At 41.1% G+C, this 24,298-nt stretch overlaps 1 pseudogene; it reads left to right on the plus strand.

Annotated features, from left to right (window-relative positions):
* The first annotated feature begins 12,123 nt into the window (after positions 1-12,123).
* On the plus strand, positions 12,124-15,326 carry LOC125781232 (uncharacterized; annotated as a pseudogene).
* The last annotated feature ends 8,972 nt before the right edge of the window (positions 15,327-24,298 follow it).

The following is a 24,298-nucleotide window of genomic DNA, read 5'->3' on the forward strand; positions in this document are numbered from 1 at the left end:
GTGGCAGTAATTGACAAGTAACTTACTGTGAAATAAAATCACAGTAGCTAACTGGCAGTAATTGACAAGTTACTTACTGTGAAATAAAATCACAGTAGTTAACAGTAAGTTACTGAAAAAAAAATGTTAAATTAAATCACTGTTCAAAAAAACTGGCAGCAGCTGAATAGTAAATTAGCCTGTAAAAAATATTTCATGTATACTGTAATTTTGTATATAGTTGTATTGATCAGACTTAGTTAATGTTCACAATCACCAAACTGTCAATCACATCATGTTAATAAGAAGCTCTCAGGTCAAGTTACTTTTCAAACTTCTTCTTTTTTTCTACTTCTTCTTCTTCTTCAGGTGGTAAGTGTGTTGAATCCAAAATGATTTCAAATGACTACTGCCCCAACGTTTTATTTCAGCGAGAGAGTCAATGAGGGATGAAGGTGCAACATTAGGTTTGGTTGAGAGGTAGAGCTGGGTGTCATCAGCGTATCCTGATATATAATGTTTAACACTATAATGTGTAGTTTATTAGCTTCCCATAGACATCATATACTATGGGGGCTTCCCTACTAGCCCACTGCGCTCCGCAAAACCCGCAAGCTAATTTTCCCTTTACACACGGCCAGTGGCCTGTGTTAATAATACAAATTACAAAAATTAATCGGGGCTAAAGCCCCAGAAGCTTAAAGGAAATTTAAATGCTAACCCTTCTTTTCCTTTTAATTGTGATGAATGGTGTCTTGACAGGTGCGATTTAAGGCTACCCCATGTTCTATATCAAATGTATTTGATTTGATTTAAACGCATTTACAAATAATGTTGTCTCAAAGCAGCTTTACAGAAACATGATCAAGAATCAGGCAAAACATTAAACATAGAAAGTACAGAATACAGAACCCCCAGTGAGCGCAGAGATAAGGAAAAACTCCCTCAGTGCTTGAGGAGGAAGAATCCTTGGGAGGACCTAGACTCACATATAAGGGGGGACCGTCTTACCACTGGCCAAACGGCTTCTAAAAACGTCTTTGTACATCCACATAGGTTTTATAGTATAACAGGAGTATAACAGCGCCACTAACGGAAACAGTTACATTTAATGTAAGCTTGGATGTAATCTGTAAGATGAGCAGCTGATCTGTGGTAGGTGATGAAAAAGGCTGACTTCAGAAACTTCCATCAGTCTGGCCGGACAGGGGACATGAAAGCCTGAGGGTCCAGCATCCCTCGGTATCGGGTCAGACAGGTGGGCAGTCAGTGACTCGGAGGAAAGCAGAGATATGTATTTCGTTTTTCCTGGATTTGTGTAAAACATTATCAGAGTGTGGCTAATGACTCCGGCAGATCTGAATAAAACAGCCTACCTAAAGGGAGCGAGCCAGAAGGTAGCATAGACACGGAGGCACCCTGAAACCCCGGCATCCACCCACTCCACCATTCACAAACCTGAATGATCGCGTGCAGTGAGCGAACAACAGCACCAGCATCTCAGTTTACCACAATTCCCTATATCCACGAACACCTGGATCTGCAACCTTATCTAAAGAGAAAAACATTAATTACCAAAAGCTAAACTAAACAAGTAATTGTTTAATCTAGACTTAACGATTGACACTGTGTGTAAGTACCGAACATATTCGGGGAGATTATTCCAGAATTGGGGTGCTTTATAAGAGAAAGCTCTTTCTCCTGCAGAGCTCTCCTAAATTCTGGGAACTATAAGAAACCAGCACCTTGTGATCTAAGTGATCGCAGTTATGGGGTCTCGCAGTGATGCGGTCTCGCAAATACGCAAGTGCGAGCCCATACGCTTTATACGTTCACAGGAGAACTTTATAGTCTATGCGGAATTTGACTGGAAGCCAGTGCAATGCTTACAGGACTGGACTAAAATGTTCAAATGTTCTAGTTTTAGTAACGATCCTGGCTGCAGCATTTTGAACTAGCTGCAGGAACATTCTGACAGTAGCGCATACAATTGTCGGAGGTAATGAAGGCATACACTCATTTTTCTACATCATGCAGGGATAAGGCATTTCTTAGCCTGAGCTAATCTCTCACTCCTTTGTAAATATCGGAGTGCATTTAAGAGCACTAACAGTATATTTAAAAAATATTTTCCATTTCCTAGTACACATACAATATATCTTTTTGTATTTCTATAAAATTTATTTTAACGTAATACATCTTAAATTATACTTTAATGTGCTGAGGTGTAGAAAAGCTGTTCTAGTAACATTAGATATGTGTTTGTCGAATGCTAGATGTGAACAGCGGTTTAATTACATCTGGTAGTAGGCCTACCTGTTGTAGTAATGTGAAATCTTCGGTAACAGAGTTTTCTTCTAGATCAGCCACACCAGATGACAGAGAGGATGTGCTATTTATCTGTTTAAATTTATCCCAAATGCATTTTGCGGATAGTGCTGAGCTCCTCTCTCACTCCTTTGTGAAAACGAAGTACATTTAAGAGCACTAAGAGTATATTTAAAATAGGTCAAGAATACTAAAAGAATATTTTACATTTCCTAATAATATACCTTTTTAAGATATTAATTTTAATTTAAGATATATTACTTTAATATACCTTTTTTGTATTTCTATAAAATGTATTTTAATGTAATACATCTTAAATTATACTCTAATGTGTTGATAGAGAATACATTTAAATCTAAACATACTAAAGCACATTTAACCAAAAGTGTTTTTACATATCATTCTATTTTAAGTATATTATTTAAAAAGCATATTTTATTTTAAAAAATACCTTTTACGCTATGCTATGGTACAATTTGGAAAACATTTATATTATGCTTAAATCCAACGTAAACAATTGAATGGACTTCACTCACATTCTAAAGCAAACATGCCTCCAGTGTCACATAAAATTACACGAGTTACTTTCTTATTACATTCAGGCAATAAAATGTACATTATTGTCATGTATTATGTTGTATGTATGTATGTATTTATCGGTGTATTGTTAAAAACATTCTTACATTCATCTTCACATTAAATTAAAGTATTGTAGTGTAAAGTAAGTGTTTTGTAGTTTTGATTATTGTAGTTTTACACTTCCAACTTTAAAAATAAACAGAAAGAAACAGAATTAAAGTTAATTTTCTAATGTATTTAATTTTTCATAAATATTGAACATATAAAAACACATATGTACACATTTTTAACAAGCAATTCATTATTGTGTTCAAATTCTTTGTCTTTTTCAACGTGACAAATAAAATGAAAAAAAAAAATGCATTAATTCATATAGACTATAACTACTGGGAAACCTGCTCATTTTTTGTTTCTACAGAAATGAAGGGTATAAAAATTATTCTAGCATGCTATCATTACTCTCTATAGAAAGCTTTAATTGCATTCAGCATGAAGAGCATTAGTAATGTCAGAGTATTAGATGGTCACCACCCCACCTCATCCCCAAAGCACCACCTCAGTACCACTGCCCTCTGTTCAATGGATCTTTCCACGTGATTCCATAATTTTATTTTAAATGTGACAAAAATTTTGGATCTGTAAAACATTTTCAGTCTCTCTCTACATTATTCGGTAGAGGAATGGCATATGTTTTTTTGCTTTTGATCATGACACATTTTGCAATTTTTCAATAGATTTATTTCTCTTCTGTCGAGTGGAAATATACATAATCTCCAAGGAAATGACTTTAATACTGGATCATCATTAAAGGCTTTAGTGGCTAGGTTGTATTATAAAGACGCTCAGTTTGAAGCAGTACCAAACCTCTTTACATTTCCACTCGGGTATTCTGATTTGGTATTGAAATAATTGCTGTTCTGAAGCTGAGAGAAGAGATCTTTGATGTCATTGGTTGCATTCTTTATGCACTTTTCTCCCCTTTTAGATAGACTATTCCACCTGAGGAATCTCTTTACAATCTGGACAGGCACATGTGTAGTTCCATTGCAGTACTTCACTAGAGTGCCATTTGATTATTTTTTTTTTTTAAGTTGCCCAGAAAGGACCCCATTTCTTTACGCTGGCTGCAATGTGTGTCAGCAGGTGTACATTGAATGCAGGTGTACATTTTGCTGTGATTTATTGAATCAAGCCACATATTCACCTTCTGTCCAGTCACACCAAGACAAAAACTATGTTGGTACACCAATCATCTGAAACGTTTTTTAACCCCATCAATACCGATGGGCCTTTCACCCCATGAATGGCTGTTCTGGAGTAACTGACATAGCATGGTCATAATGTTTTGTCTCAGATCTGAGAACAGGTTTTGGTTTTCTAAATGTATAGGGTCCTCCACCTGTGTGATATTTTTTAAGATTTGTATTTGCATCAAATACAAACTGGCATGCTTCACATGGTGTTGGACATTTTCCCTTGTCCCCAAGTACATAGAACGTGAGAAGCAGTGAAAATGATGTTCATAATGACCATACTCTACATAAGCTTTGTTAAACAGGTACACACTTTCTGGCACTAACCCAGGGGCATGTTCATTACAAATCTCGAGGAGATGTTCCAGAGCCAAAGGACTTAAATAATACACCTTCTATTTACTTTCACAATATTATAAAACACATTCACTTTAAATTTATTACAGAAATCCAAATGTAATTTTATTATAATATAATATAAATATTATAATAATATTATAATAATATTTTAATTTGTTAAGAATTAAACATAGGTTCTTGATCTTCAAAAGTGAAAGGTCCAACTGTACCTACAGTTCAGCTACTAAGCTATGGTTTCTGATCATTGTGATCTTTGTATGAGAATTTTCCTAGTTAATTGTTACCTCTAATTTATGCATTTTAAATTTGTAGCATCATTAAAACATATCGCTGTGCCTCTGGCTGTGGATTGTACAGGACAGGAAAGACTGCAGGTTTGAAGAGTTCTGGTTAAAGGCTTCGCGCTCGCAGTTTAAAATGTAATCAGCCAGTTAGAGCGCAGCCTCGGTCTGGGTGAGGCGGAGCAGCTGAAGGCTGCGGAGAGCTGCGCTGAATGAGCAGGGCTCTTATTAGTAGGGCGCAGTGGCTGGGTAAGGGCTGGTGAACGACTTTTGAAAACGATATCTGATGGTGGACTAGTAAATAAGTAGCACAGAGTTCAGAACATGTTATCTTACCTAATGTAAATGGCGATAAAACCATATTAGACCATAGTTTTAACGTTAAGCTACGAATGTGAATGTAAGTTAACTAGTTAGCTAGCTTACCACTACGAACGTTAGTTTGCTAACTAACTAGCTAACTAGCTAGTGAGATAACCTAGACAGCAACCTAGCAGAGGCTGTGCAGTGCAGTGCAAAGCTTCATTAGATTCAATTCTCAGTGTCTTTTTGTAGTCTGAATGAATATAGCAGTTCCAAAGTGCAATACATGATTTAAAATAACTGTTTACGTACAAAACTGGCAAGATAGATTATGTATAAATTTATGTGTATATATTGTATACTCCAAGACATAGTATAGCCTAATAAAATCATACACATTTTCCCAATAGTGACATGTATCTCGCATTATTAGAGGCTAATAAAACTTTCTAATATTGTAATATTTATTATATATGTAACAATACGTTAATAAAATGTAGTATCTTTCAACAGATATTTTTGAACATGAAGATTAAAAGCAGAACAAAGAAGAAAAACAATAGAAAATGCAATAGAAATATATTATAAATAAATAGTATAATACGGTGTTCACCATCTTTCAAAACCTTGTTATCCTGGCATTTATCAAATTATACTGCAAACATCTGCATTACTCTAGGTTTATGGCATCTTGTTGCTTCCTTTGTAGTTCTCTGGGAATTTTCCAAATTTAGGATTATCACCTTCATCAGGTTACTTGTTGGTCATCATCAATTACATCACCTTTTTTGCTCAGGCCTACAATGCGGTTCCCCATTATACATCAGCTGTATAATTACATATTGTAGACTATTACTGTCATTCCTCCACAGATTTATTACTAGTAGTTTTCTGACCACAGAAACAATGTTGATCGTGCAAGATCGTACTCTTTCGATTTCTGTGATTGTGAGTGTCTCTAAGTTTAACATTTTTACATTTTTTATTTAATGTTGTGCTCACACACTGTCAAAAAAGGCACAAAATCACATGGTTGAGGCTCTTAAAGAAGATCTCAGGAAGAGAAAAGGCCTGATCCCAACACAGCCCCTCCACTGTGTGATACAGATACAGACTCAGACATAAGAGTTGTTGGCCTGGAATTCACAACCATAAATTAGTAAAACATAAAAAGTCACTGGAAATGGTGAGTTTCAGCAGTAGTAGCTAAAAATGTAGTCCTAACCAAAAAAATCAATAGTTTTGTTTATGGTGAAAGAGAACAGATCTTAGAATTATGTTAAGGCTCATCGGTTTCAAAGACAGAGCTGCATAACTGAAACTTTTATTTTCCATGTTCAGAGTTTTACTTCAGGGTCTTCTAGAATAGATTAATGTTTTCTATTTATATACTGTACATCTATATTTACCGTTTTGGCCATTTTTAAGCAAAAGCAATCAATGGGTTATAAAACCCTATTTTTGTTGGTGGAAATGCACAGAACGGTTCAACATTTGGTGCGTGAACGCGAACAAAGCCTGTTCCACGTTGGTGGAAAAGTGCTCTTTGTGGTAAATGCTGTGCCCTGACCTTTTTCAACAGCGTTCTATATTTAATATGTAAATCAAGTTACATTTAAAGCTCACATTGCTGATTTAACACTGGCAAATTTGCTGTGTGTTTGCAATGTATATTTTTGTTTTTTAATCCTGTTTTTGTTTATCCTATACACAATGCACAATATAAATTCCTGTAAACCTTTTTAATTTGTTGTGGTAGGTTGCTCACACTCTTACAAAGGCAAATATGTTATAACATAGTTCATTACTAAGTTTATTGTAACATTTAAATGTTTGTTGTGTTAAAGAGTCTAATAGATGCTGAAAGTGAAGAGAGCTTTGTGCAGCCTACGAAAAAGAGATCTGTGCTCATTGAAGACATAGTGTCAGCACTTAAAGGTATGTAACATACCACAGTATGTATTATTTTTCTCTCAACAAAAAACAAGTTATGTGACATCCACAAATTCTTTAATCGTGTTCTTGTTTTTTTTAAACTTAAAGTTACCAAATATTGGGAAAAAACTGAAGGAGGTTGTGGCAGCAATTGAAGGCTCCTCCTCTCTCACTGGCACCCTCATGCTAAGGGCAGGGGCAGTATACATTAAAAATATGTTATACTTTGAGAAAACCATTTTTGCAGCCTGGTATGTGTCAAAATAACATTTATGTGAACGACATTTTACCAACAGAGCACAGGTCAAAACATCACACTGCCCATTATAGGGCTTTGTGTACCTTTGGGGAAAAATAAATTAAAATAAACAAACAATTAAATATATATAAAGGTTTATTTATCCAAATATAAAATCTCATATCAACTTATCAATTTTAACAAGTGCAGTGTGCAGCTTTAGTGACTGGAGCACAGCAAACAGGCTGACTACATACATGGTGCTGTGAAAAAAAGATTATAAAGATGGATACCCAGGCAGGAGTATTAAGAACTGAAAAAAAAAACACATTCCCTGTTGTTTTGACACTGTTGGTTGTAATGGTGTATTTGACTGCCTAGATTTGCAGTGTTTTAACAGCGTGTGGTGGGGTTCAGAAAGACACTTTTGATAATCAGTTCATACTTAGATCATCTATAATCCCCTAGTGTAGAAATATGTCTTTGCAAATAGTGGTGTTTTTTTCTTAGTCCTGATTTTTATGAATGAAGATGATGTCATTTCCCATCCTGAAATCTGCCCGTATTTCACATCATGTTTTTATTTCTAAAACTTGAACAAAGTGAAACAGTTTGTTATTATTTTTATCTATGACCTATAGACTATGACCAAGGACAGTGAGACAAAATTAAATGATGCAATTCTTTTTCTTTTCCTTCAATAAAGTTAACCCTATCTTCAACAGGGGGCCTCAACTGGAGGGAGTAAAATTTTGGCAGCATTATTTTTTACGCCTGCTGATATTATGTGGAGTTATGTGTCATAACTAAGTTTTGGGAGTGATCCACGCCCTCACTCCTCCCACTTCCATCCCTATTTAAACCGTCACTTCCTCTCTACCTACTCATTGAACAAACCTCGCCATCATTATAATTATCTTACCATCGTATTCATCTTTGCCATCAGCATCTTCACCCTTGTAGTCGTTGCCCCCATATCTCTGCCACCATCGCTGCTCTGTCTATTGTATTGTGCCATTGTCGTCACCACGATCCTTGGCACCCTCACCATACTCACCTCCATCACCATCGCATGGCCATCTTCACTATCGTCGTCATCACCACCATCTTTGCATCACCATCGTCACCACCGTAGTCGTCATCTTCGTGGCGGTCTTCACCGTCATAATCACCTCCATCTTTGCCCACATCACCATCATCGCCGCAATCTTCTCGCCGGCATCTTCATCACTTTCACCTGCTTCGCCTGCATCATTGCCTTCGTCATCGCCATGGTCTTGAGCGTAATCTCGCTCTCGTCATTGCCCTCTTTATCGCCATCGTCATCACCACCATCTCCGCCTGCATCGCCTTCATCGCCGCCATAGTCTTCATCACCATTGCCATTGTCTCTGCCTACATCACCGCCTTCATCTCCGTTGCCGCCATCTTCTGGCCTGCATATTCGTCTCTTTCTGCATCACCTTCATCTCTGCCACTGTTGTCATGGCCATCCTCATTGTCTTTGTCTCTGTCATCGCCATCATCGCTGCGATCTTCTCGCCTTCGTCTTCATCTTCCTCATCTTCATCGCCATCGTCTTGGGCATCACCTTGCCCTCGCTTTGGCCATCTTCGCCACCATGGTCACCATCACCACCATCTCTGCCTGCATCACCTTCATCATCTCTGCCACAGTTGTCATGGCCATCCTCATTGTCATCGTCTCTGTCTGTCATCGACATCATCATCGCTGCGATCTTCTCGCCTTCGTCTTCATCTTCCTCGTCTTCATCGCCATCGTCTTGGGCATCACCTTGCCCTCGCTGTGGCCATCTTCGCCACCATGGTCACCATCGCCACCATCTCTGCCTGCATCACCTTCATCATCTCTGACACAGTTGTCATGGCCATCCTCATTGTCGTTGTCTCTGTCTGTCATCGCCATCATCGCTGCGATCTTCTTGCCTTCGTCTTCATCTTCCTCGTCTTCATCGCCATTGTCTTGGGCATCACCTTGCCCTCGCTATGGCCATCTTCATCACCATGGTCATCATCGCCACCATCTCTGCCTGCATCACTTTCATCACCTCTGCCACAGTTTTCATGGCCATCCTCATTGTCTCCATCTCTGTCTGTCATCGCCATCTTCGCTGCGATCTTCTCGCCTTCGTCTTCATCTTCTTTGCCTTCGCCGCCATCGTCTTGGGCATCATCTTGCCCTCACTTTGGCCATCTTCACCACCATCGGCATCATTGCCACCATCTCTGCCTATGTCATCACCATCATCGCCGCAATTTCATAGCTTGCACCTTCACCGCCCGCATAATCGCCACCATCTGGGACATAATCTCGCCCTCTTCATTCCAATCTTTCGTTGCCGTTGTAACAATCACCCTCACCATACTAACCTTTGTCACCGCCACCATCGCCTTCGCCTCCTTACCCATCTTCGCTACACCAGTCTGTCTGTCCTCCCTGCCCATCCTCCATCATCCCAACACCAGTCCGTCTGTTCTCCCTTCCCATCCTCCATCTTCCCACCGCCATTCCAACTGTCCTCATTCTCTCTGTCCTCCCTACTCTTTTTCCATCTCCCGTTGCTGCCATCTTCCCACTCCTTCCCATTCCATCGCCTCGGTCTTCCCACTCCGTCTTCCCACTCCATCGCCCTGTCTTCCCACTCCGTCTTCCCACGCCATCGCCCCGTCTTCCCTCTCCGTCTTCCCACTCCATCGCCCCGTCTTCCCACTCCATCGCCCCGTCTTCCCACTCCGTCTTCCCACTCCATCTTCCCACTACATCGCCCCGTCTTCCCTCTCAGTCTTCCCTCTCCTTCTTCCCACTCCATCGCCCCGTCTTCCCACTCCGTCTTCCCACTCCATCTTCCCACTACATTGCCCCGTCTTCCACTCCATCGCCTCATCTTCCCTCTCCGTGTTCCCACTCCATCGCTTCTGTTGGGCCATCAGGGGCACCCCTTCTACCTTACCAGGTCGCTCCTGCTGCGCATGCGGGTCGGTGGCTGCTTTTGGGGCCTTTAAACTACATGTACAACACGTGCATCATTCCATTAAGTCGCTCAACACTACCTTTCCACTTCAACCGATTTCTGCCACCAAGGACCTCATACATTCCTATACTCGAATAGGCTGGCAGCACCTTCAAATACCTTACTTAATTATTCCCTACCTTTCTTTCCTTTGACTTCCACACTGCCTTCCCCATGCATCGGTTCATCCTCTGGCTTTCTCCAAGACTACAAGGTCGGACTTCCAACACTCAGTTGCTTCTTAAATCCTAGCAGTGGTCGAAAGTTCTGATTTAATTTTTGGGGCTTCGGCTTCACACTTTACTGCGAAGCTGCCCCGAACTCCATCCCAAATACTCTGAGTTCGCTCCCCCTCTTTCTTCTTCTCTGCCCAGTCAAGGGCGTGAGTCAATACTAGCAAAGTGGAGTTATGTGTCATAACTAAGTTTTGGGAGTGATCCACGCCCTCACTCCTCCCACTTCCATCCCTATTTAAACCGTCACTTCCTCTCTACCTACTCATTGAACAAACCTCTCACCCACCTCCTCCCCATCTTCCTCCTTCTTTAATTTTATTCTCTTCTAATGTTTCTCCTCATGAGAGGGGGGGCTTCGGCTTCACGCTTTACTGCGAAGCTGCCCCGAACTCCATCCCAAATACTCTGAGTTTGCTCCCCCTCTTTCTTCTTCTCTGCCCAGTCAAGGGCGTGGGTCAATACTAGCAAAACTCCCCCTATGGTCTCAGCACTGCAATGTCTAAATGTAATGCAATTTATGTTTCATCCATGTTATGGTGTGTAGAGTTTGTCCTGTGATGCATTTTACTATATCTTCAACAGGGGGGCTTCAAATAGGGGGAGTATAATTTTGGCAGCATTACTTTTTTACGCCTGCTGATTATATACTCCCCCTATGATCTCAGCACTGCAATGTCTGAATCTCATGCAATTTATGTTTCATCCATGTCATGGTGTGTAGAGAATGTGCTGTGATGCATTTTACTATATCTTAAACCGGGGGGCTTCAAATGGGTGGAGTATGATTTTGAAAGCAGTATTTTTAAGCCTGACGAAATTATATACTCCCATGATCTCAGCACTGTAAGGTCTGAATGTCATACAATTTATGTTTCATACATTTCAAGGTGTGTAGAGTATGTTCTGTGATGCATTTTACTATATCTTTAACAGGGGGCTTCAACTGGGGGAGTATAATTTTGGCAGCATTATTTTTAGGTCTTCCGAAATTATACTTCCTCTATGATCTCAGCACTGCAAGGTCTAAATGTAATGCAATTTATGTTTCATCCATGTCATGGTGTGTAGAGTTTGTCCTGTGATGCATTTTACTATATCTTTAGCTGGGGGCTTCAACTGGGGGAGTATAATAATGGCAGCATTATTTTTAAGCCTTACTAAATTATACTCCCCCTATGATCTCAGCACTGCAAGGTCTGAATGTAATGCAATTTATGTTTCATCCATGTCATGGTGTGTAGAGTATGTTCTGTGATGCATTTAACTATATCTTCAACCGGGGGGCTTCAAATGGGTGAAGTATGATTTTGGAAGCAGTATTTTTAAGCCTGATGAAATTATACACCCCTATGATCTCAGCACTGCAAGGTCTAAATGTCATGCAATTTATGTTCCATACATGCCAAGGTGTGTAGAGTATGTGCTATGATGCATTTTACTCTATGTCTCAGAGACATACCCCCAGGGGATCCCGAGAGGGGGGGAGGATGAGATCCCCAACAGGACGGACCTTCAGATAACGACCCATGTAAATGACAAGACAACGATAAATGCAATATGTATCTGCGGGAAAACATGCAAGAATCCGCGGGGCCTCAGAATCCATCAGGCCAGGATGAAATGCTTGGACAAAGGGAAACAGGTGCAACGCACAGGACTAGTGCCTGGTGAGATGCAGGAGGAGCAGGGCCAGGACTCACCCCACAGAGCTCAGCACCTCCACGCACTGGCTCCCCAAAGTCCATGCAGAGTAGTTCGTAAGCGGATCAAATGGCCCCCAGCAACCAGCAAGGGCCTGTGGCAGCAATTCGACGACGATGGTTGTGAGATTGTCCAAACAACAGCTAAGGGTGACACTGACAGATGGTTGCAGACAATGACGACCATCATTGTGAGCTATGCTTCGGAGAGATTTGGCCTCATTGAGACAGGGAACAGCAGGATGCCCTACAACAAGAATCGCAGAGCCACCAAGATCCAGCAGCTGCGCCAAGAGCTGAAATCCCTTAGGAAGCAGCACAAGATGGCCAGCGATTAGGAATGGCAGCCCTTGGCAGAGTTGCGAGAGATCATCATGAAGAAGCTCCTGACAATCCGCAGAGCAGAGTGGCATTGCAGACGAGCAAAGGAGAGGGCCAAAAAGCAAATATCCTTTATTGCCAACCCCTTCGGCTTCACCAGGAAACTACTTGGTGACAAGCGCAGCGGCCAGCTGGAGTGCTCTGCAGAGGATGTGAACGCCTTCCTTCACCGCACCTTGAGCGACCCAGAAAGAGACCAGGATCTTGGCCCCAACAATGCTTATGATTAGCCCAGCTTAGCCCAGCTAATGCCAATGATTAGCCCAGCTGCACCAAGTATAGAGTTTGACATAAAAGAGCCCAGCTGGAGAGAGGTCCAGGAAGTTGTAAAGGCAGCAAGATCAGCTTCAGCCCCTGGACCCAGTGGCGTACCATACAGCGTTTACAAACGCTGTCCGAAACTCCTTCAGCAGTTATGGAAGATCCTGAGAGTAGTCTGGCGTAGAGGAAGAGTTGCCAATCAGTGGAGATGGGCTGAGGGTGTGTGGATCCCTAAGGAGGAGAACTCTAAAGAACTTGGCCAGTTTCGGACCATCTCACTGCTAAGTACAGAAGGCAAGATATTTTTCAGTATCCTGTCACGACGACTGTCAATGTTCTGTTTAAAGAACAATTACATAGACACCTCTGTACAGAAAGGCGGAATCTCTGGAACATCTGGCTGCATGGAACACACAGGGGTCATCACACAGCTCCTTAGAGAAGCAAAAGAAGGCAAGGGCGACCTGGTTGTCCTGTGGCTGGACCTTGTTAACGCTTATGGGTCCATACCACACAAGCTGGTTGAGGAGACTCTCCGCAGACACCATGTTCCCAAATCAGCAACCTCATACTGGATTATTACAACAATTTCCAGTTGAGGGCTACCTCTGGGTCCATAACATCCGAGTGGCACAGGCTAGAGAAGGGGATAATAACAGGCTGCACAATCTCAGTTACCCTTTTTGCACTTGCCATGAACATGGTGATGAAATCTGCGGAGCAGGAGTGTCGTGGGCCACTGACCAAGTCTGGAGTGCGGCAGCCACCAATCAGAGCTTACATGGACGACCTGACGGTTACAAGATCATCAGTCCCTGGCTGCAGGTGGATCTTACAAGGTCTTGAGAAGCTTATCTTATGGGCAAGAATGAGCTTCAAGCCATCAAAGTCAAGGTCCCTGGTTCTGAAGAAAGGAAAAGTCTTGGACAAGTTCCGCTTCAAGATTGCAGAGTCCACAATTCCGACCCTGTCAGAAGCACCAGTCAAGAGCTTGGGAAAGCTCTTTGACTGCAGCTTAAAGGACACAGCGGCCATCCACAAGACCTGTGAAGATCTTGGTGCCTGGCTCACCAAGGTCGACAAATCTGGGTTGCCAGGTCGTTTCAAGGCTTGGATCTACCAACATGCCATTCTACCCAGAGTGCTGTGGCCGCTACTGCTGTACGATGTCTCCTTGTCAACTGTGGAAGCTTTGGAAAAGAAGATCAGCAGTTACTTGCGAAGGTGGCTCAGATTGCCGAGAAGCCTAAGCAGTGCTGCCTTGTATGGGTCCACAAACACCCTACAGCTCCCCTTCAGTGGCCTCTCAGAAGAATTTGTGGTGACCCGGACAAGGGAGGTCATGCAGTACAGGGACTCCAGGGACCCCAAGGTGGCAACAGCTGGCATCGAAGTCCGGACAGGCAGGAAGTGGAGTGCGGCCAGAGAGCTACAGGCAGCAGAGTCACGGCTCAGGCAGAAGGCCCTTGTGGGGACGGTGGCAAGAGGGCAAGCAGGCCTGGGATACTTCCCAGGTTGCAAGGTGGACAGTGCCAAAGGGAAGGAGCGACAACATCTCCTCCAAAAGGAAGTGCGTGTTGGTGTAGAGGAGGTTAGAGCCAGCAAGATGGTGGGACTCAGCCAGCAGGGTGCCTGGACTAGGTGGGAGAAGACCGAGCAGCGTAAAATCTCATGGCCAGACCTCAGGCGGCCTGATGTCAGCCGCATCAGTTTCCTGGTTCAAGCTGTCTACGACACACTGCCAAGCCCTGCAAACCTGTACACCTGGGGTAAGAGTGAAACACCTACCTGCCCACTGTGTGCTGGGAGAGGATCGCTTCAACACCTCCTCAGCAGCTGCCCCAAGGCTTTGGCCGATGGCCGTTACCGTTGGCGCCATGACCAGGTGCTCAAGGCAGTTGCAGAAGCCGTCACCTCAGCGATTCAGTCCAGCAGACACTGCCCAAGGAAGACCAACATCGCTTTCCTGAGGGCTGGAGAAAAGCCCCATGTGCAACCAAAGCACAAGTCAGGCTTGCTGTCAACAGCACCAGATTGGAAGCTTAGAGTGGATCTGGGAAAACAACTTAAGGTCCCTGAACACATCGCCCAGACAAGATTGCGCCCAGACCTGATCATCTACTCAGATACAACCAAGCAGGTGATCCTGTGGGAGCTCACTGTGCCATGGGAAGAACACATGGTGGAGGCACATGCAAGAAAGCAGGCTAAATACCTAGACCTGGTGATGGAGTGCAGAAGTCGGGGCTGGCGTGCCTTCTGTGAACCTATTGAGGTGGGATGCCGTGGGTTTGCTGGACGCTCAACCTGCAAAGCTCTGGCAGGGCTAGGAGTGACAGGAGCTGCTAAGCGGGGAGCCATACGCTCCATTTCAGAAGCCGCAGAGAAAGCCACACGCTGGCTTTGGATAAAGAGGGCGAGCCCATGGATTGGTGCTGCTGGGATACAGTCCGGGAATTAATCAACCCCGGATGGGTCACCTGAGTGAGGATGTTGAAAGACCCGAAACCCCCAATGACCCCCAGGAACATCACTGATGATGTATCCCAGCGCATCCAAGAGATGTATTCAAGACCATATCTTTAACAGGGGGCTTCAACTGGGGGGGAGTATAATTTTGGAAGCATTACTTTTAAGCCTGCCGAAATTATACTCCCACTATGGTCTCAGCACTGCAATGTCTGAATCTCATGCAATTTATGTTTCATCCATGTTATGGTGTGTAGAGTTTGTCCTGTGATGCATTTTACTCTATCTTTAACAGGGGTCTTCTAATGGGGGGAGTATATATTTTGGCAGCATTATTTTTAGGTCTGCCAAAATTATACTTCCTGTATGATCTCAGCACTTCAAGGTCTAAATGTAATGCAATTTTTGTTTCATACATGTCATGGTGTGTAGAGTATGTCTTGTGATGCATTTTACTATATCTTCCACAGGGGGGCTTCAAATAGGGGGAGTATAATTTTGGCAGCATTATTTTTAGGTCTGCCGAAATTATACTCCCTCTATTATCTCAGCACTGCAAGGTCTAAATGTCATGCAATTTATGTTGCTTCCATGTCATGGTGTGTAGAGTTTGTCCTGTGATGCATTTTATTATATCTTCAACAGGGGGCTTCAAATGGGACAGTATAATTTTGGCAGCATTATTTTTAGGTCTGCCGAAATTATACTCCCTGTATGATCTCAGCACTGCAAGGTCTAAATGTAATGCAATTTATTTTACATACATGTCAAGGTGTGTGGAGTATGTGCTGTGATGCGTTTTACTCTATCTTTAACAGGGGTCTTCAACGAGGGGGAGTATAATTTTGGAAGCATTATTTTTAGGTATGCTGAAATTATACTTCCTCTTTGATCTCAGCACTGCAAGGTCTCAATGTAATGCAATTTTTGTTTCATACATGTCATTTTGTGTAGAGTATGTCTTGTGATGCATTTTACTATAGCTTCAACAGGGGGGCTTCAAAGAGGGGTAGTAAAATTTTATTTGCATTATTTTTAAGACTTAAATTATGCTTAAATTATGCTCCCCTGTTGAGCTCAGCACTGCACGGTCTAAATGTCATGTCATTTATTTTACACACATGTCATGGTGTGTAGAGTATGTGCTGTGATGCTTTATCTTCAGCAGGGGGGCTTCAACTGGGGGGAGTATAATTTTGGCAGCATTATTTTTAAGCCTTCCGAAATTATACTCCCCCTATGATCTCAGCACTGCAAGTTCTGAATGTCATGCAATTTATGTTTCATCCATGTCATGGTGTGTAGAGTTTGTCCTGTGATGCATTTTACTATATCTTTAACAGGGGGCTTCAACTGGGGGGCCTATAATTTTGGCAGCATTAATTTTAAGCCTGCCCAAATTATAGTCCCCCTATGATCTCAGCACTGCAAGGTTTGAGTGTTATGCAATTTATTTTACATACATGTCATGGTGTGTAGAGTATTTGCTGTGATGCATTTTACTATAACTTCAAACAGGGGGGGGCTTCAAATGGGTGAAGTATGATTTTGGAAGCAGTATTTTTAAGCCTGACGAAATTATACACTCCTATGATCTCAGCACTGTAAGGTCTGAATGTCATACAATTTATGTTTCATACATGTCAAGGTGTGTAGAGTATGTGCTATGATGCGTTTTACTATATCTTCATTAGAGGGTCTTCTAATGGGGGGAGTATAATTTTGACAGCATTATTTTTAGGTCTGCCAAAATTATACTCCCTCTATGATCTCAGCACTGCAAGGTCTAAATGTAATGCAATTTATTTTACATACATGTCATGGTGTGTAGAGTATGTGCTGTGATGCATTTTACTATATCTTCAACCGGGGGGCTTCAAATAGGTGGAGTATGATTTTGAAAGCAGTATTTTGAAGCCTGACGAAATTATACACCCCAATGATCTTAGCACTGCAAGGTCTAAATGTAATTCAATTTATGTTTCATACATGTCAAGGTGTGTGGAGTATGTGCTGTGATGCGTTTTACTCTATCTTTAACAGGGGGCTTCAACTGGGGGGAGTATAATTTTGGAAGCATTATTTTTAAGCCTGCCGAAATTATACTCCCCCTATGATCTCAGCACTGCAAGGTCTGAATGTCATGCAATTTATGTTTCATCCATGTCATGGTGTGTAGAGTTTGACCTGTGATACATTTTACTATATCTTTAACAGGGGGCTTCAACTGGGGGTACTATAATTTTGGCAACATTATTTTTAAACCTGTCGAAATTATAGTCCCTCTATGATCTCAGCACTGCAAGGTCTGAGTGTTATGCAATTTATTTTACAAAGATGACATGGTGTGTAGAGTATGTGCTGTGATGCGTTTTACTCTATCTTTAACAGGGGACTCAACTGGGGGGACTATGATTTTGGCAGCATTATTTTTAGGTCTGCCGAAATTATACTCCCTCTATTATCTCAGCACTGCAAGGTCTGAATGTCATGCAATTTATGTTTCATCCATGTCATGGTGTGTAGAGTTTGTCCTGTGATGCATTTTATTATACCTTCAACGGGGGATTTCAAATGGGACAGTATAATTTTGGCAGCATTATTTTTAAGCCTGTCAAAATTATACACCCCTATGATCTCAGCACTGCAAGGTCTAAATGTAATGCAATTTATGTTTCATACATGTCAAGGTGTGTAGAGTATGTGCTATGATGCGTTTTACTCTATCTTTAACAAGGGGCTTCAAATAGGTGCAGTATGATTTTGAAAGCAGTATTTTGAAGCCTGACGAAATTATACACTCCTATGATCTTAGCACTGCAAGGTCTAAATGTAATGCAATTTATGTTTCATACATGTCAAGGTGTGTGGAGTATGTGCTGTGATGCGTTTTACTCTATCTTTAACAGGGGGCTTCAACTGGGGGGACTATAATTTTGGCAGCGTTATTTTTAGGTTTGCCGGAATTATACTCCCTCTATAATCTCAGCACTGCAAGGTCTAAATGTAATGCAATTTTTGTTTCATACATGTCAAGGTGTGTAGAGTATTTTCTATGATGAATTTTACTATATCTTCATTAGAGGGTCTTCTAATGGGGGGAGTATAATTTTGACAGCATTATTTTTAAGTCTGCCGAAATTATACTCCCTCTATGATCTCAGCACTGCAAGGTCTAAATGTAATGCAATTTATTTTACATACATGTCAAGGTGTGTAGAGTATGTGCTATGATGCGTTTTACTCTATCTTTAACAGGGGGCTTCAACTGGGGGGACTATAATTTTGGCAGCGTTATTTTTAGGTTTGCCGAAATTATACTCCCTCTATAATCTCAGCACTGCAAGGTCTAAATGTAATGCAATTTTTGTTTCATACATGTCATGGTGTGTAGAGTATATTCTATGATGCATTTTACTATATCTTCATTAGAGGGTCTTCTAATGGGGGGAGTATAATTTTGACAGCATTATTTTTAGGTCTGCCAAAATTATACTCCCTCTATGATCTCAGCACTGCAAGGTCTAAATGTAATGCAATTTATTTTACATACATGTCATGGTGTGTAGATTATGTGCTGTGATGCATTTTACTATATCTTCAACCGGGGGGCTTCAAATAGGTGGAATATGATTTTAAAAGCAGTATTTTGAAGCCTGACGAAATTATACACCCCTATGATCTTAGCACTGCAAGGTCTAAATGTAATGCAATTTATGTTTCATACATGTCAAGGTGTGTGGAGTATGTGCTGTGATGCGTTTTACTCTATCTTTAACAGGGGGCTTCAACTGGGGGGAGTATAATTTTGGAAGCATTATTTTTAAGCCTGCCGAAATTATACTCCCCCTATGATCTCAGCACTGCAAGGTCTGAATGTCATGCAATTTATGTTTCATCCATGTCATGGTGTGTAGAGTTTGACCTGTGATGCATTTTACTATATCTTTAACAGGGGGCTTCAACTGGGGGTACTATAATTTTGGCAGCATTATTTTTAAACCTGTCGAAATTATAGTCCCTCTATGATCTCAGCACTGCAAGGTCTGAGTGTTATGCAATTTATTTCACAAACATGACATTTTGCTAGTATTGACCCACGCCCTTGATTGGGCAGAGAAGAAGAAAGAGGGGGAGCGAACTCAGAGTATTTGGGATGGAGTTCGGGGCAGCTTCGCTGTAAAGCGTGAAGCCGAAGCCCCCCCTCTCATGAAGAGAAACATGAGAAGAGAATAAAATTAAAGAAGGAGGAAGATGGGGAGGAGGTGGGTGCGAGGTTTGTTCAATGAGTAGGTAGAGAGGAAGTGACTGTTTAAATAGGGATGGAAGTGGGAGGAATGAGGGCGTGGCTCACTCCCAAAACTTAGTTATGACACATAACTCCACGTTGTGTAGAGTATGTGCTGTGATGCGTTTTACTCTATCTTTAACAGGGGGCTTCAACTGGGGGGAGTATAATTTTGGAAGCATTATTTTTAAGACTGTCGAAATTATACACCCCTATGATCTCAGCACTGCAAGGTCTAAATGTAATGCAATTTATTATACATACATGTGGTGCAGTATGATTTTGAAAGCAGTATTTTGAAGCCTGACGAAATTATACACCCCTATGATCTTAGCACTGCAAGGTCTAAATGTAATGCAATTTATGTTTCATACATGTCAAGGTGTGTGGAGTATGTGCTGTGATGCGTTTTACTCAATCTTTAACAGGGGGGCTTCAAATAGGGGTAGTAAAATTTTATCTGCATTATTTTTAAGACTGCTTAAATTATGCTCCCCTGTTGAGCTCAGCACTGCACGATGCTATGATGCGTTTTACTCTATCTTTAACAGGGGGCTTCAACTGGGGGTACTATAATTTTGACAGCATTATTTTTAGGTCTGCCGAAATTATACTCCCTCTATGATCTCAGCACTGCAAGGTCTAAATGTAATGCAATTTATTTTACATACATGTCAAGGTGTGTAGAGTATGTGCTATGATGCGTTTTACTCTATCTTTAACAGGGGGCTTCAACTGGGGGGACTATAATTTTGGCAGCGTTATTTTTAGGTTTGCCGAAATTATACTCCCTCTATAATCTCAGCACTGCAAGGTCTAAATGTAATGCAATTTTTGTTTCATACATGTCATGGTGTGTAGAGTATTTTCTATGATGAATTTTACTATATCTTCATTAGAGGGTCTTCTAATGGGGGGAGTATAATTTTCACAGCATTATTTTTAGGTCTGCCGAAATTATACTCCCTCTATGATCTCAGCACTGCAAGGTCTAAATGTAATGCAATTTATTTTACATACATGTCAAGGTGTGTAGAGTATGTGCTATGATGCGTTTTACTCTATCTTTAACAGGGGGATTCAACTGGGGGGAGTATAATTTTGACAGCATTATTTTTAGGTCTGCCAAAATTATACTCCCTCTATGATCTCAGCACTGCAAGGTCTAAATGTAATGCAATTTATTTTACATACATGTCATGGTGTGTAGAGTATGTGCTGTGATGCATTTTACTATATCTTCAACCGGGGGGCTTCAAATAGGTGGAGTATGATTTTGAAAGCAGTATTTTGAAGCCTGACGAAATTATACACCCCTATGATCTTAGCACTGCAAGGTCTAAATGTAATGCAATTTATGTTTCATACATGTCAAGGTGTGTGGAGTATGTGCTGTGATGCGTTTTACTCTATCTTTAACAGGGGGCTTCAACTGGGGTACTCTAATTTTGGCAGCATTATTTTTAAACCTGTCGAAATTATAGTCCCTCTATGATCTCAGCACTGCAAGGTCTGAGTGTTATGCAATTTATTTTACAAACATGACATGGTGTGTAGAGTATGTGCTGTGATGCATTTTACTCTCTCTTTAACAAGGGGCTTCAACTGGGGGGAGTATAATTTTGGAAGCATTATTTTTAAGCCTGCCGAAATTATACTCCCCCTATGATCTCAGCACTGCAAGGTCTGAATGTCATGCAATTTATGTTTCATCCATGTCATGGTGTGTAGAGTTTGTCCTGTGATGCATTTTACTATATCTTTAACAGGGGGCTTCAACTGGGGGTACTCTAATTTTGGCAGCATTATATTTAAACCTGTCGAAATTATAGTCCCTCTATGATCTCAGCACTGCAAGGTCTGAGTGTTATGCAATTTATTTTACAAACATGACATGGTGTGTAGAGTATGTGCTGTGATGCATTTTACTCTCTCTTTAACAAGGGGCTTCAACTGGGGGTACTATAATTTTGGCAGCATTATTTTTAAGCCTGCCGAAATTATACACCCCTATGATCCCAGCACTGCAAGGTCTAAATGTAATGCAATTTATGTTTCATACATGTCAAGGTGTGTAGAGTATGTGCTATGATGCGTTTTACTCTATCTTTAACAGGGTGCTTCAAATAGGTGGAGTATGATTTTGAAAGCAGTATTTTGAAGCCTGACGAAATTATACTATGATCTTAGCACTGCAAGGTCTAAATGTAATGCAATTTATGTTTCATACATGTCAAGCTGTGTGGAGTATGTGCTGTGATGCGTTTTACTCTATCTTTAACAGGGGGGCTTCAAATAGGGGTAGTAAAATTTTATCTGCATTATTTTTAAGACTGCTTAAATTATGCTCCCCTGTTGAGCTCAGCACTGCATGGTCTAAATGTCATGTCATTTATTTTACACACATGTCATGGTGTGTAGAGTATGGGCTGTGATGCTTTATCTTCAACACGGGTGCTTCAACTGGGGGGAGTATAATTTTGGCAGCATTATTTTTAAGCCTGCCGAAATTATACTCCCCCTATGATCTCAGCACTGCAAGTTCTGAATGTCATGCAACTTATGTTTCATCCATGTCATGGTCTGTAGAGTTTGTCCTGTGATGCATTTTCCTATATCTTTAACAGGGGGCTTCATCTGGTGGGACTATAATTTTGGCAGCATTAATTTTATGCCTGTCCAAATTATAGTCCCCCTATGATCTCAGCACTGCAAGGTCTGAGTTTTATGCAATTTATTTTACATACATGTCATGGTGTGTAGAGAATGTGCTGTGATGCATTTTACTATATCTTAAACCGGGGGCTTCAAATGGGTGGAGTATGATTTTGAAAGCAGCATTTATAAGCCTGACGAAATTATACGCCCCCTATGACCTCAGCACTGCAAGGTCTTAATGTCATTCAATTTATGTTTCATAATGTCAAGGTGTCTACAGTTGAGATGCATTTTACTATATCTTTAGCAGGGGGCTTCAACTGGGGGGACTATAATTTTGGCAGCATTATTTTTAAGACTGTCGAAATTATAGTCCCCCTATGATCTCAGCACTGCAAGGTCTGAATGTCATGCAATTTATGTTTCATCCATGTCATGGTGTGTAGAATTTGTCCTGTGATGCATTTTACTATATCTTCAACAGGGGGGCTTCAAATAGGGGTAGTAAAATTTTATCTGCATTATTTTTAAGCCTTCCGAAATTATACTCCCCCTATGATCTCAGCACTGCAAGTTCTGAATATCATGCATTTTATGTTTCATACATGTCATGGTGTGTAGAGTTTGTCCTGTGATGCATTTTACTATATCTTTAACAGGGGGCTTCAACTGGGGGGAGTATAATTTTGGAAGCATTATTTTTAAGCCTTCCGAAATTATACTCCCCCTATGATCTCAGCACTGCAAGTTCTGAATATCATGCATTTTATGTTTCATACATGTCATGGTGTGTAGAGTTTGTCCTGTGATGCATTTTACTATATCTTTAACAGGGGGCTTCAACTGGGGGGGACTATGATTTTGGCAGCATTATTTTTAGGTCTGCCGAAATTATACTCCCACTATTATCTCAGCACAGCAAGGTCTAAATGTCATGCAATTTATGTTGCTTCCATGTCATGGTGTGTAGAGTTTGTCCTGTGATGCATTTTATTATATCTTCAACAGGGGTCTTCTAATGGGGGTAGTATAATTTTGGCAGCATTATTTTTAGGTCTGCCGAAATTATACTTCCTCTATGATCTCAGCACTGCAAGGTCTGAATGTCTTGTAAGTTATTTTACATACATGTCATGGTGTGTAGAGTATGTGCTTTGATATATCTTACTATATCTTCAACAGGGGGCTTCAACTGGGGGAGTATAAATTTGGCAGCATCATTTTTTACACCTGCTGATATTATACTCTACCTATGATCTCAGCACTGCAACGTCTGAATCTCATGTAATTTATGTTTCATCCATGTCATGGTGTGTAGAGTTTGTCCTGTGATGCATTTTACTATATCTTCAAATAGGGGGAGTATATTTTTGGCAGCATTATTTTTAAGACTGCTTAAATTATGCTCCCCTGTTGAGCTCAGCACTGCATTGTCTAAATGTCATGTAATTTATTGTACATACATGTCATGGTGTGTAGAGTATGTGCTTTGATACATCTTACTATATCGTCAAAAGGGGGGGCTTCAACTGGAGGGAGTATAATTTTGGCAGCATTATTTTTAAGCCTTCCGAAATTATACTACCCCTTTTGATCTCAGCACTACAAGCTCTAAATGTCATGTAATTTATTTCACATACATGTCATGGTGTGTAGAGTATGTGCTGTGATGCGTTTTACTCTATCTTCAACAGCATTATTTTTAAGCCTATGATCTCAGCACTGCAAGGTCTGAATGTCATGTAGTTTATGTTTCATACATGTCATGGTGTGTAGAGTATGTCTTGTGGTGCATTTTACTCTATCTTCAACAGAGGGGTTTAAACTGGGGGAGTATAATTTTGGCAGCATTATTTTTACGTCTGCCTAAATTATACTCCCGCTATGATCTCAGCACTGCAAGGTCTGAATGTCATGCAATTTAGGTTTCATCCATTTCATTGTGCACTGCAAGGTCTAAATGTAATGCAATTTTTTTTACATACATGCTATGGTGTGTACAGTATGTCCTGTGATGC

This window comes from Astyanax mexicanus, chromosome 15 (genome assembly GCF_023375975.1).
Source record: "Astyanax mexicanus isolate ESR-SI-001 chromosome 15, AstMex3_surface, whole genome shotgun sequence".
NCBI classification, from domain to species: Eukaryota; Metazoa; Chordata; class Actinopteri; order Characiformes; family Acestrorhamphidae; genus Astyanax; species Astyanax mexicanus.